This window comes from Macaca nemestrina, chromosome 2 (assembly GCF_043159975.1).
Source record: "Macaca nemestrina isolate mMacNem1 chromosome 2, mMacNem.hap1, whole genome shotgun sequence".
NCBI lineage: Eukaryota > Metazoa > Chordata > Mammalia > Primates > Cercopithecidae > Macaca > Macaca nemestrina.
The window spans coordinates 104,990,618-105,005,997 of NC_092126.1; the positions used below are offsets into that span (position 1 = coordinate 104,990,618).

Sequence of the window (15,380 nt, forward strand, 5' to 3'; positions counted from 1 at the left end):
AGACACATGCACACGTATGTTTACTGCAGCACTATTCACAATAGCAAAGATTTGGAACCAACCCAAATGTCCATCAATGATAGACTGGATTAAGAAAATGTGGCACATATACACCATGGAATACTATGCAGCCATAAAAAAGGATGAGTTCACGTCCTTTGTAGGGACATGGATGAAGCTGGAAACCATCATTCTCAGCAAACTGTCACAAGGACAAAAAAAACAAACACTGCATGTTCTCACTCATAGGTGGGAATTGAACAATGAGAGCACTTGGACATAGGAAGGGGAACATCACACACTGGGGCCTGTTGTGGGGTGGGGGGAGAGGGGAGGGATAGCATTAGGAGATATACCTAATGTAAATGACAAGTTAATGGATGCAGCACACCAACATGGCACATGTATACATATGTAACAAACCTGTACATTGTGCATATGTACCCTAGAACTTAAAGTAAAATAAAAAATAAAATAAAAAGAGAGTCAGAGAAGTTAACAGCAGCAGAAGACCTCACAAAGGCAAAAAGGAATGGGCCCAGGGCACAACTAGATGATTTGGTTTGGCTTTGATAGAAGCAGGGAGAGTCTAGTCATTACATCGGGGGGATGACAAAAAAGAAAGATGGGAGTGTCAGTATACTTGCCTGCAGGTTGACAGGTTTGGTGTTGAAATGGAACACTTCATGTCTCAAAAAACCTTAAGGCAGCTGCACATTGGGGGCATTTGTTTTAGAGGGTGGAAATCATACACATAAAGCAGCATGAATTTCCAGCTGAGATATAGTCAAGTTATTTAAAGAGAAACCAGTTGGTATAATTGTGTATTTTTCTCCAGGAGATTTTAATTTTTCAGGTGCTGTTGAAGAATAGGAGAGTTAGGAGTTGGGCTTAATAAAAGCTGTTGCTCTGACAGATGAGTAAGATACAGGGAAGGGCACAAGGGAATTCGGGTGTTTTCAAGGGCTTGAGATGGGCAAAATCATGGAATCTAAGCTAAGAAAGGGAAGAGAAGACATAAAGAGTTGGGAAGATAGTGAGAATGGCTGGGTCAATGGTCTGGACATTTCTGTGAGGGTAAAGAATTCCTGAGAGAATTGTCATGGGTGAGCTGGAAGGACAGGAGGTGGCATTCGGAGTGAGATGTGTGAAATCAAGGTCATAAAGGTAGTTCAATTATGACAGATCACAAGGTCAGAGATGTGTCCATGGAATGTGTGCATGAGGTGTGTGTAGGTGGATGGAATAAAACATTAAAAGCAAGACAGTTAAGGTACTGAGTGGCCGAAGTGCGGGATGGACCATCCATATGAAAACGAAAGTCACCAAGAAAGATGACAGACGTCATTATAGAAAGGAAGAAATTCAGCCTGATTCTAGTGCAAGGTTTCTCAGTGTCAGCACTATTGACATCGTGGGCTGGATAATTGTTTTGGGGGTTGCTGAGTGCATTGTACACTATTTAGTAGTATCCCTGACTTCTTTTTTTTTTTTTAAACTTAACACTTAGCACTTTGCCACATTTAATTTTCTATGGTAAAGGTTTTATTTTTTTATTTTTATTATACTTTAAGTTCTAAGGTACATGTGCATAACGTGCAGGTTTGTTACATATGTATACTTGTGCCATGTTGCTGTGCTGCACCCATCAACTCGTCAGCACCCATCAACTCGTCATTTACATCAGGTATAACTCCCAATGCAATCCCTCTCCCCTCCCGCCTCCCCATAATAGGCCTCGGTGTGCGATGTCCCCCTTGACTTCTACACTCTAGATATAGGCGCCATCCCACCCCAGGTCTCTCTGTTGCAGCTCCCTTGGGTTGGGGTTGGTGGTCAGGATGGAGAACAGGCCACCCCTCCTGCACACTCCCCTCTCAGGAGACATAAGTAAAGTCCTGTGAGGGCCCCTGTTTTCACACAGCATTGAGGTGACTGGGAGGGGTAGTCTCCTCACTCTGGTGGAGCATAATGGAAAAATCTCAAAGTAAGTCCTTATGTGCCAACCATAGACCATCCAAAGCTAACTCTTACTTGCTGTCTTGAAGCTGGACCCTGCCAAAGGATTCTCCAGGAAACAACATGGCTCAAGGAACTTCCTTTTTCTGTGTGGACCAAGGGAGATACATTGGTGGCTTTTTTCCCTTTAGGCTCAAAACCTGCAGGGCCTTGCACAGATCAAGACATGGCAAATTTTACAGCTGTCTTTTATCTCTTAAGTGAAAGTTAGCTCCGTAACATAATTCCTCTCTCCACCTCCGCATGGCCCATCCCAGGTTGAATTCTTTAAGCAGATAGTCCAGGCACCTGCAGAATCAGGTCCCTGGTGAAACAAACAGTAAGTTCCACAGAGGACCACCTTGTGCTGTCTTCTGAGTTCACTGCCTAGGCCATGGAGAGTGAGTACTGATTGGCCACATAAGAAAAGCCATCAGGGAATAAGAGATTTCTGGGCACAATGAGACAGCGCTGCCCACAGGTTAATCGTTTCTCTTTGATTACTGCCCCAAGAAGGCACTGGATAATTCTTAAGGAAGACAAAAAAGAGATATGCTTCTCAAAACACAAACCTAGAGATTTTTTGGGAGGGGACAGCCCTTCGTAGTCGAGGCGAAGTCTACTTCAATTTGCAATCTGCAGTGCAACACGTGGAGAAAAGCGAAAAAACGAAACCAAACTCCTAAGCACAGCAGGTGCACTGGGTTCTCTTAACACGCATTTCCCTAAAGTAAAACCAAAAATAACGTTCTCATAAAACTCATCTCTAAGCACATCTTTCAGTACTGGCAGATCCTGAGTTCCCAAAGGGCTCAAGCTAATAAGCCTCAAGAGTTCTAAGGCCCCTTGGGGATGAGTGGACCTACTGAACATTACAAGAATCCCCAACATGCAAAACTGATCAGAGATGTCCTGGTCCCACATGACCAGTTCCTCACTCCCTCCCAATCAGCCACCAGAGGGAGAGTTAGAGAGACCTACCCTTACTTCAGCCTGCCATGCCCAGTCATCTACCTAAACAGCTTTACAGCGCTGCTTACTTTGCAAACTAAACCCTCTAAAATATTAATTGTTTAAAAGTAGCTCAACTGGAGCTATAAAAAAAGCTATCAAATATCAATGAAATAAAATATAAATCCAGTGTTTCAAAAGATATGGAGCATCTCAGGAGACCCAACAGATAGAGAAACATATGTAAGCAATCTCTCAGAGCATGCGAGTAATATATTTCAAAGGAAACTCTGTCATGGAGAGCAAAATCAATCATTTTTACAATGAAACCTAGAAAATGCCACAGTTATATGGCACAGCAGGAATTCGTCACACGTGAATCATGTGGGAACAGCACTAGAAAAAAATCATAAATTTTAATATAAGAAACATCATCAAATATATGTGGCTATTTTTATGGCCCACAGAATACACATCAACACCCCCACATATACACCCCCCACCCCATACACACACACCATGTTCACATTTAATCTCAGTCTGTGCTTCTACAAAGACTGCTGTATATTGTTTTTCATGATTACTTATAAGGTAGGCTTACTATAGAAAAAACAGTAAGTCGTATTATGTAAGTGTATTATTGCTGTAACAAATTACCACAAACTTTGTGGCTTAAAATAACATAAATTGACTATCTTACAGTTCTAGATGTCAGAGGTCCAACAGCGTTCACTGGAACAGAAATCAAGGTGTCCACCGAGCTGCACTTCTTTCTGGAGGCTCCAGGGGAATTTCCGTTTTATTGCCTTTTCTAGTCTTTAGGGGCCGCCTGCATTCCTTTGCCTGTGGCACCCTTCCAACATCAAAGCTAGCAATGGCCACTTCAGTCTTTCACACAGTGCATCATGTCACTCTGACACCTCCTTTTTCTATCTCCTTCTTCCACATTTGAAGAAGCCTTGTGACTGTATTGGGCTGTGGGATGAGGATAATCTAAGGTTTAGGTCAGCTGATTACAACGAGGATAATCTAATGTTTAGGTCAGCTGATTAGGATGAGGACAATTAATGTTTAGGTCAGCTGGTTAGAATGAGGATACGCTAATGTTTAGATCAGCTGATTAGGATAAGGCTAATCTAGTGTTTAGGTCAGCTGATTAACAACCTTAACTCTATCTGCAACATTAATTCCCACATGACATGTAACCTAACATATTCACAGGTTTCAGGGATTAGGGCATGGACGTCTTGGAGGGTGGGAGCAGTATTCTGCCTGCCAAAGGTACAAACTTTGAAAACCACATCGCAGAAGAGAATGTACATAAACACAAAAAACTGCTCAGAAAAGGCGTTTTGTTTGTTTGGTTTTTTAGACAGAGTCTCGCTCTGTCGCCCAGGCTAGAGTTCAGTGGCGTGATCTGGGCTCACTGCAAGCTCCGCCTCCTGAGTGCAAACAATTCTCCCACCTCAGCCTCCTGAACAGCTGGGGTTACAGGCGCATGCACCACCATGCCCAGCTAATTTTTGTATTTTTAGTAGAGACAGGGTTTCGCCATGCTGGCCAGGCTGGTCTCAAACTCCTGGCCTCAAGTGATTTGCCTGCCATGGCCTCCCAAAGTGATGGGATTACAGGTGTGAGCCATTGTGCCTGGCAGTAAAGGCATTTTCAAAATGAGAAAGTTAATGAATCATAGCTATTGCTTAATATCTACAAAACAAGCATTATCTGCTAACATTACCCTTATGTTTCAAAATGTGTTCCTCACACATATGACTCTTAGGTGGATCTTTCTAAATTCCAATCTAATGACCAAATCCTTGCTTAATAGCTTTCCAAGGCTCATCAGAGGACATGAGAGAAAGTCCAAAGTCCTTAGCACGGACTAAAAGCTTATCACAGTCTGGACCCAGTCTACATTCCATCCACCCATCCACCACCACTCCTCTTTACCTACTCACTCCCTCATGCAGGTATTTACTGAGTGTCTAATATTGCCAGTCAGTGATCTATGTGCAGGTGGTGACTAAACATGACATAGTTCCTGCTGTATGAAGTCAGGAATCTACTGGTGGGCTTTAATCAACTAATCACACAAAACAAACGTACAAATGCAAACTGTGACAACTGTTCTAAAGAAGTATGGGTTGCACCTGTGGCAAAGAACTCTGACCTGGTCAGGAGAGTCTTGAGAAGGGGAACCAACGGCAGTTAACTCTGATAGGAGAATAGAAAAAGTATTTTCCAAGCAAAGAAAGGACAGATGTATACATACTTGGGGGAAAGCAACATGGCAAGTGTACACTGTAGCTTCTGAACAGCATTGTCCATTCTGCAAATTGCAACGCTTCATGCTCAACAGAGTGTCCTCTCTCTCCTGGATGGGTGTTCAGATTACCCCACATCAGAGAGGTGGCACCACCGTGTCTCTGCAATAACTTACACCATACTGGATTATAACTGTGGATTTACATCTGCCTCCACAGTAAACCGTGAGCTCACCAAAGCCAAGTCCTGTGCTCATTCTTTCCTCTAACTCCGGAAGTGGCAATGAACCAGCTGACTGAATTTAGCAATGATTGCCACGAGTCACACAGAAAACTTCCACATAACACTTCCCACTTCCTTCTCTCCCTAGCACACTCCCAAGGAAATAGAGGTAGCTCTAGTTGAGAAGACAAAAATAGATGCCTGTTTTACACAAGAAAAATTGATAAAGGGATAGGCACTTGAATCAAGAGATCAGGAAAAGAACAAAACCCTTATTTAAAAAAGGAATAAGATGTTTTATAAAACAATGTAATAGACTAAAATCAGTAGAACTGATAACTATTCAAGAGCTAGTTCTTTAGGAGAAAAAAACCCATTAAGTTAAATAAAACACCAAGCTATCTTAACACAAACAAAATGGGAAAAGTCACAAGTTATCAAATTAGGAAGAAGACAGTGTAAATAATATTAAAAAATATTTTTTATATAATGCTACTCAAATAACAAAGCGATAGTATTCTAGAAAAAAACTCAAATTTCCAAAATAAGAAAAATCACTTTAAGACACAATAGGGAAGAACTTTTAAAAGTTGTCAGAGAATAAATGGGGGAGGGAAGGCGAATCTCCTGTAGGGAAAAATTCCAAATAATTTATGTAGATACTCGGCCCCCAAGGAGGTAGACCTTCATTTCCTATTCTTCAAGTGTCAGAAGTACTTAGAAACTTGCTTCCAAAGGGTAAGTAGAAAAATTGTAGGTTGGAGGGCGAGAGGGAAACAGTGGACTAACTTTACAGTAGAGAAACCTGAAAAACCTCAGTCACAGAATCAAGGTTCACATCAATGACAGGCCATGCTAACTGTATGTACCCTCAATATGATGTGATAAGAGTGATACCTCGCCTCTTTGGTTTTCCTCCCCCAAACCCATAATGCTTATCTTATCATGACAAAAAAATATAAAGAACACACTTTAATTCAGAGATATTCTTCAAAGCACCAGTGCAACTCAAACCCACTAAGGTCATCCAAAAGAAAGAAAGTCTGAGGAACTGCCACGTATCAGAGGAGATTAAGGAGATATGATGACTAAGTGTAATGTGGTATTCTGGATGGGTCTTGGAAAACAAAACAAACTACTATAAAAAAATTAGTGAAATCTGGGCTGGACATGGTGGCTTACACCTACAATTCTAGCACTTTGGGAGGTCAAGGCAGGAGGATCTCTTGAGGTCAGGAGTTCAATAGCAGCCCGGGCAACATAGTGAGACCCTATCTCTACAAAAAGTAAAATAAAATTAGCCAGGCATGGTGGTGTGTGCCTACAATCCCAGCCACTAAAGAGGCTGAGGTGGTAGGATCACTTGAGCCCAGGAATTTGAGATTACAGTGAGTTATGATCATGCTGCACCTAAAGCCTAGATGACAGAGCAAGACTCTGTCTCAAGGGAAGGGAAGGGAAAAAAGAAGGGAAGGGAAAGGAAAAGGGAAGTGGGAAGGGAAAAAGGAAGGGAAGGAGGAAGGGAAGGCAGAAGGGAAGGGGAAAGGAAGGAGAAAGAAAAGAGAAGAAGAGAAAAGAAAAGAGAAGAGAAAAGAGAAAGAGGAAGAAAGAAAACTAGTGAAAACTGAATAAAGTATTGAATCCTTAGTCACGATAAACATACCATTGAAATGTAAGAATTTAATAATGAAGAAACTAGGTAAGGACATACAGGAACTCACTATACTACCTTTACAACCTTTCTGTGCATCTACAACTATACTAAAATAAAAAGTTACATAAAAAATTTTAATAGCAGTCCAAGGACTATAATCTCCTAAAAATGAACCATAATCATAGTTTCAGAGCTGAATTTTTAAAGGAAATTTCTGTTGAGGCAGATAAGGTTTCTATACTTTATTTAAACTGGTAAAATGATGAAACTAGTAGACTGTAACTTACATATTTCTAATATGATACGGAGAGGACTAACAAATCTATACAAAAACAAACCCTCAAAAACGCTACAAATAAAAATGAAATTCTAAAAAGTGTTCACGTAATCTACAGGAAAACAGGAAACAAAATGCAAAAGAGAAAAACAAACTAAAATAAAATGGCAGGCTTAATATGCAGAACATTAAAAATTAGATTAAATATGAAAGGTCTAAATACACACTAAAGAGACAGGTTTGTGGAAAAGATTAAGAAAACAAATGACCAAACTACGTGTTGTCCACAAGAAACTCACTTAAAATATAAAAAAGGTAGGGTGAGCATGCAAAAGGAGATACCATGCAAACATTAATTAAAAGAAAGCAGGCCTGGCTATATCGATATCTGAAAAAATAAACTTCAGAGGAAAGAAATTAACAGGAACCTACAGAAACACTATGTAATGATAAAATGATAATAAAATTATCATTTTGATTCCATTCACCAAGAAGACATAATTCTAAATATGTATGAAACAAGCAACAAAGGTGTAAAACACTGAAGTACAAACTGCGAGAGAGACAAGAAAGGAGAAACAACTCCACAATTATAGTTGAAGACTCCAACACTCCTCTTTCCTCAACTGACAGAATAACCTGAAAGGAAATTGGCAAAGATACAGAAGAACTCAACAGCATCATCAAGCAACAGGATCTAATCAACTTTTATACTATACCCCAATGAATACTAGTAGAATACACATTTTTTTCAGGCATCCATAGAACATAATGATAAAACAAACCTCAACAAATCACACAAATTGAGATATGCAGACACATTGTACCAATTCAGATTTTCTGGTATTGATATTATACTATAGTTTATAAGATATAACCACTGGAAGAGGCTGGGTGAAGTACAGGGGACTTCTCTGTCCTATATGTGAAAGTATAAGTATTTTAAAATAAAAAATTTAAGAAAGCATAAGCAGATGATACAACTACAGGCCAATTTCATTTACAATTTTTTAAAAATCCTTTAAAATGTGCCTATTAAATCCAGCACTACATTAAAAATAATACTTCCCTATACTATAACTATTCAAATAGATACGTATTGAGTGACTACCTAATACCTAATATAACTGTGTGCTAGATGACAGATGAAGCTAAAGAGACAGGCACAGCCATTTATTCTCATGGGACTACTTTAGATGAAGTGGAGAAGAAAGGCCTCTATGAAAATGGAAGGTTGAGAAACAGCCATGTAAAGAGACAGGAGAAAAACATGCTGAGGAGAGGTAATTGTAAAAGCAAAGGTCCTCAGGTAGGAAAAAAGTAGGCCTCTGCATAGCCTATTTAGTAAACTAAGAGGTCAATGTGGTAAAAGCATAATCAGGAAGGGAAAGAGAGAGATGACATGAGGCGAGAGGGGCAACTATGGTCAAATCATGGAGGGTGTTGCAGGAGTGGGACTTTATGATACATGTAATTGAAAGTCACTAAAAATAAAAGTATGCTGATGTAAGCTTCTTACGTAAGACATGAAGTGGTATAAAGTACATTCCTGTATTACTTGAGAATATGTAGTTCTGACATAGATGAAAAAACAGAATATAGGAGGCTTATGTGTCACATATAGATAGAGCATATGTGTGTTAAACAGAATTAGAAATGAATGAAAGGACCAAAAGATACATAACATTCATGAGTCATCAAACAGACGTGAAATATCTGGGCCCTACATATTCACAATATACCAAACATACAGGAAGCCCCAAACAGGAGCATATATGAAGTTTTAATGAAGATGCCTATTGATGACATCTATTCAGGCCCTGTGCGTTCTTTGCCTGAGAAACACCAATAAAATTCATGGATGTTCAGCAAGTCCACTGTCAAACTACAGTCAGGGCCAACTCTACATGTCTCTGTGTCTGTCTTCTACAGCAAACGTGTTTTTGACACAGGATACCTTCCATCCGTGGACTGACTTTCTCAAATTTCATGTCTGAAGAAAGCTGATGCAGCAGAGAGGGGATCAATATAAACATATTATTTCCCAGGATGTATGCAGCGTGTACTTCACCCTGTTTGCATCTTACCTAAAATGTACTCACTTGCCCTACCCCTTGCTTCTCACTGTGTGTACTTAATTGATTTAATAAATCATGTGATGTGAGCTGTTAAAAGTTGATCTGTGATCCTTTATGTTCAATGAGCTCTCGGCGACTTTGTCCAGTAGTCTACATGGAGGTGACTATTACATCAACATAATTACTTACATGACAGTAAGTAGACTTGAATAAATTAAAAGTGCATATATATTGTAAACTATACCAACCATTTAAACAAGAAAATACTCAACTGAACCAAAAGAAAGCAGAAAAAGACAAAAAAAAAAAAAAAAACAGAAGGTACAATAGAAAACTAGTAGCAAGATTTAAATATAACAGTATCAAAAATTGAATTAAATAAAAATGTTCTAAACCCCTTTAAAAATTAATATTATTAGATTGAAAAAAAGGCAAGGCCCAACTACATCTATCTTCAAGAAAACAATTTTGAATATAAAGGCATAGATAGGTCAAGAGTTAAGGAGTGGAAAAAAATATGTATCACTAACACTAACCAAAAACAGCTGCAGTGGTGATATTAACATCACATAAAATAAATTTCAGGACAAAGAGTACTACCAGGGAGAAAGGGGGTTATCTCATAATGATAAAGAGGTCGATTCATCAAGATGACATAAAATCCTAAATTTAATTTTTACATGGAATAACAGAGCTTCAAAACAGAAAACAAAACTGATCCAAGAGTGGAAATAGTCAAAGCCACATTTACACTACGAGACTCTATAGACCCTGTCACCCCTCTCTCAATGAGTGACAGAAAAGTAGATAGAAAACCAGGTAAAGATAAAGATGACTTGAACAACAATGACAACCTATTTACCTAATTGACATTCATAGAACATTCCAACGGCAGCAGAATACACATTCTTTACATGTATAAAAAGAATATTTACCAAAATAGACCATATACTCGACCATAAAACAAGTCTGAAGGAATTGTATATGCAAATAATGCAAACTATATTCTCTAACTACAAAGTAATACATTTAAATCAATAAAAAATATATCTGACAGTTCCCCAAATACTGGGAAACTAGGTAACACTTCAAAATAACCCATGAACCAAAGATAAAATCACAAAGAAAATTTGAAATTATGTTGAACTAAGTGAAACTGAAGAGACAATACATCAAAATTTATGAGACGAAACTAAGGCAGTGCTTAGGGGGAAAGTTTAGCACTAAATGTTTATATTTGAAAAAACACAGAAGTCTCAAGCCAATCACATAAGCTTCTACATTAAAAAAAAAAAGTCAGAATAGGAGCAAAAAATGAAACCCAAAGGAAACAAAAGGACAAAACAAAGAGTAAAATTAATGAAATCGAAAACAAAAAGAAGAAATCAATAAAACCAAAGGCAAATGACAAGATTTCATTCTTTTTATAGCTGAATAGTAGTCCATTGTGTATACATGCCACATTTGCTTTATCCATTTATCTATTTAGGTTGCATATCTTGGCTATTGTGAACAGAGTTGCAATAAACATAGGGATGCAAGCATCCCTTCAATAAACTGATTTCCTTTCCTTTGGATAAATCCCAGCAGTGGGATTCCCGGATCATATAGCAGCTCTATTTTTAGTTCTTTAAGAAATCTTCATACCATTTTGCATAATGGCTGTACTAATTTATATCCCCACCGACCATGTATAAGAATTCCCTTTTCTCTGTATCCTTGTCAGCACTTGTTATTTTTTATTTATTTATTTATTTATTTATTTATTTATTTATTTATTTATTTATTTATTTTTGGTCATTTTGATAATAGCCATTCTAACAGGAGTGAGATATCTCATCACACTTTTGATTTGGATTTCCACAATGATTAGTGATGTGGAGTATTTTTCATATACTTGGCCATTTGTATATCTTCTTTTGAGAAATGAGTATTCAAAGCCTTTGCTCTTTTTATTATTATTACAATTTAGTTCTAGGGTACATGGACACAACGTGCAGGTTTGTTACAATGTATACATGTGCCGTATTGGTTTGCTGCACCTATTAACTCGTCATTTACATTAGGTATTTCTCCTAATCCTCTCCCTCCCTCATCCCCCCACCCCATGACAGGCTCCGGTGTGTGATGTTCCCGGCCTTGTCTCCAAGTGTTCTCATTGTTCAATTCCCACCTATGAGTGAGAACATGTGGTGTTTGCTTTTCTGTCCTTGCAATAGTTTGCTCAGAATGATAGTTTCCAGCTTCATCCATGTCGCTATAAAGGTCATGAACTAATCCCTTTTTATGGCTGCACAGTATTCCACAGTGTATATGCGTCACATTTTCTTAATCCAGTCTATCATTGATGGACATTTGGGTTGATTCCAAGTCTTTGCTATTGTAAATAGTGCTGCAATAAACATACGTGTGCATGTGTCTTTATAGTAGCATGATTTATAATCCTTTGGGTATATACAGAATAATGGGATAGCTGGGTCAAATGGTATTTCTAGTTCTAGATCCCTGAGGAATCGCCACACTGTCCTCCACAATAGTTGAACTAGTTTACAGTCCCACCAACAGTGTAAAAACGTTCCTATTTCTCCACATCCTCTCCAGCATCTGTTGTTTCCTGACTTTTTAAAGATCGTCATTCTAACTGGTGTGAGATGGTGTCTCATTGTGGTTTTGATTTGCATTTCTCTGATGACCAGTGATGAGGAGCATTTTTTCATGTGTCTGTTGGTCGCATATGTCTTCTTTTGAAAAGTGTCTGTTCATATCCTTTGCCCACTTTTTGATGGGGTTGTTTGATCTTTTTATTTATTTATTTATTTTTTTGGTAAATTTGTTTAAATTCTTTGTAGATTCTGGATATTATTAGCCCTTTGTCAGATGGATAGATTACAAAACTTTTCTCCCACTCGGTAGGCTGCCTTTCACTCTGATGGTAGCTTCTTTTGCTGTGCAGAAGCTCTTCAGTTTAATTAGATCCCATTTGTCAATTTTGGCTTTTGTTGACATTGGTTTTGGTCACAAGCATTCTTATACACCAATAACAGACAAACAGACAGACAAATCATGAATGAACTCCCATTCACAACTGCTACAAAGAGAATAAAATACCTAGGAATCCAACTTACAAGGGATGTCAAGGACCTCTTCAAGGAGAACTACAAACCACTGCTCAGTGAAATAAAAGAGGACACAAACAAGTGGAAGAACACTCCATGCTCATGGATAAGAAGAATCAATATCATGAAAAATGGCCATACTGTCCAAGGTAATTTAAAGATTCAATGTCATCCCCACAAGCTACCAATGACTTTCTTCACAGAATTGGAGAAAACTACTTTAAAGTTCACATGGAACCAACAAAGAACCTGCATAGCCAAGACAATCCTAAGCAAAAAGAACAAAGCTAGAGGCATCATGCTGCCTGACTTCAAACTATATTACAAAGCTACAGTAACCAAAACAGCATGGTACTGGTACCAAAACAGAGATATAGATCAATGGAACAGAACAGAGGCTTCAGAAATAACACCACACATCTACAACCATCTGATCTTTGACAAACCTGACAAAAGCAATGGGGAAAGGGTTTCCTATTTAATAAATGGTGCTGGGAAAACTGGCTAGCCATATGTAGAAAGCTGAAACTGGATCCCTTCCTTACACCTTACACAAAAATTAATTCAAGCTGGATTAAAGACTTAAATGTTAGACCTAAAACCATAAAAACCCTAGAAGAAAACCTAGGCAATACCATTCAGGACATAGGCATAGGCAAGGACTTCATGCCTTTGCCCATTTTTTAATTGGATTATTTATTTCCTTGCTGTTAAACTGTTTGAGTTCCTAGTATATTCTGGACATTAGTCCCTTGCTGGATGAATAGTTTGCAAATATTTTCTCCCATTTTACAGATTGGCTCTTTGTCCTGTTTATTGTTTCTTTTGCTGTACAGAAGTTTTTTTAACTTGATATATATATAGTCCCATTTGTCTACTTTTGCTTTTGTAGTTGCACTCATAAAATCTTCGCCTAGATCAATGTCCTGAAACATTTCTCTTAAGTTTTCTTCTGGTAGTTTTACATTTTGAGGTCTTACATTTAAGTCTTTAATCCATTTTGAGTTATTTTTTGTACATGGTGAGATACTAGGGTCCCAAGTCACCATAATGATGGATTAAATCAGTAAACACTGTTGCAATATTAGCTTGATGATAGTTAAAAGGAGATGTAGGGGAAGAGATAAGTTGTATTTGTACCCATTCCTTACAACAAAATTATTTTGGAGCAAAGATTTGCAAATTAATTATGAAGCCATAAATGTATAGAATAAAAGAAGAATATTTTATAACCTTTTGAAGGAGAAGAAGTCCTTCCTAAGTATGCTAGGAAACACATAAGCTTTGAGCAAAAACACTGATAAATTTGATTCTCATAATGAAAAGTAAACAGGTGAAAATACAAACAATTGACAATTTAAAAGACTGACAATATTCAATTGTGCTAAGGGTGTGGCAAAGCAGGCTGTATACCACTGTTACAAAGTTATCATCCTTTGAAGTGTAACATTAAAATATAAAGGACGCATATACTTCAATGTAACAATTCAACTTTCAAAAATTTATCCTATAGAAACTCACATAGGTAGACAAAGGTATGACAAAGATATCCTGTTCATTTTTTCCACATATTATAAAGTTGGGGAGAAATTTGGAACATCCATCAGTGGAGACTGGCTAAACAAATTATACTAAATACAATAAATATTACATAGTCATTAAATAGAATAAAAAATACCCATGGGCATACACATGGGCATAGGCATGTCTGCATGCACACATATGCACATGCACACTCTACCACTGCTGCTATGGACATTATAAAGTAAGACAGATACAAACTAATATTCAGTATGGTCCCATTTTTGACAAAAGACATACAATACATGGATGAAAAATAATGAGGAGAACATTCACTAGCTATAAGTCATGAAATTATGGGAGACCACCACATGCTATGTTAGACATTTCTGTGTTATTTAAACCCTTTACGAGCATGTAGTGTTTTTGTTATAAAAAAAAAGATAAACCTAAAATTTCTATGTAATAACTTGCCCTTACTGACTTTGTATGTCTTTTTCCAATTTGGTATCTCTAATAAATCCAAAATGCAATTTCACCTGCTAGAACTATTTTTAAAGCTCTACTTTTCCCATAAATCTGTAAACTGATTTAGTACATCAGATTTCCTGGGTCCGTCTGAAAATCCTTTGCAGCTCTGGGTAAGCACATAAATTCTTCTTTTTCTTGCCCATCCAAAAAAACAAATGTGAAGAGCATCAAAAGCAAATGCTACTGGATGTTTGCTGCTTTATTTAATCAAAACTAGTAACGCTTTGCTGACATTTCTACTTTCTTAAAAAGTGGATAATCTCATTTGTTTCTGTTCACGAATAAACTTTATAGGGTCCTGTGATACTGAGTAATTTTGAGAAAAAGTAACATTCATTGGTGCCATATTGAGAATGAGTAATCACTGATTTCACAGTAGGCTTTTCCAGTAATTCTTTGCATTTACCATCAGTCATTTTACTTTGTTTCATCTATCAAAGAACTCCAAATACAAATGTTTTGGGAGTAGTGTGATTGAGCAATGCCTGACCACAGTAAGCCTTTTATTTTTTAACACAAGCCTGAAACCAAAGTTGGCCAATGTAACTGAGAGTTAGGTTATTCAGAGTTAGGGAAGAAGTTCAGTGCTATTACTTGCCATGGCCAGATTTCAGGGGAGCCACATCCACTGCCTTTTGTGAGTTCATCACACTGAAGAACACTGGCCCTTCTTACTATTTCATTTTCCAGTTCCTGAATCAATTAGAAGTAAAAACAAAAACTACAAAAGCTTCTGATCTTGGGAAGTACATTGTTCAACATCTTAT

The 15,380-nt window shown here is 37.8% G+C and overlaps 1 protein-coding gene across 9 annotated transcripts in view; it reads right to left on the bottom strand.

The window, feature by feature from the left end:
• Positions 1-15,380, bottom strand: part of LOC105480615 (unc-51 like kinase 4) — a 682,911-nt gene that overhangs the window by 347,101 nt on the left and 320,430 nt on the right. The window contains exon 32 of one of the 9 annotated variants that reach the window (XR_011620000.1): positions 3,650-3,924. The exons of the other annotated variants lie outside the window; for them this stretch is intronic. The gene's annotated coding sequence lies outside the window, so the exon portion shown is untranslated. The remainder of the gene's footprint in view (positions 1-3,649; positions 3,925-15,380) is intronic. 9 annotated transcript variants of the gene reach the window in all.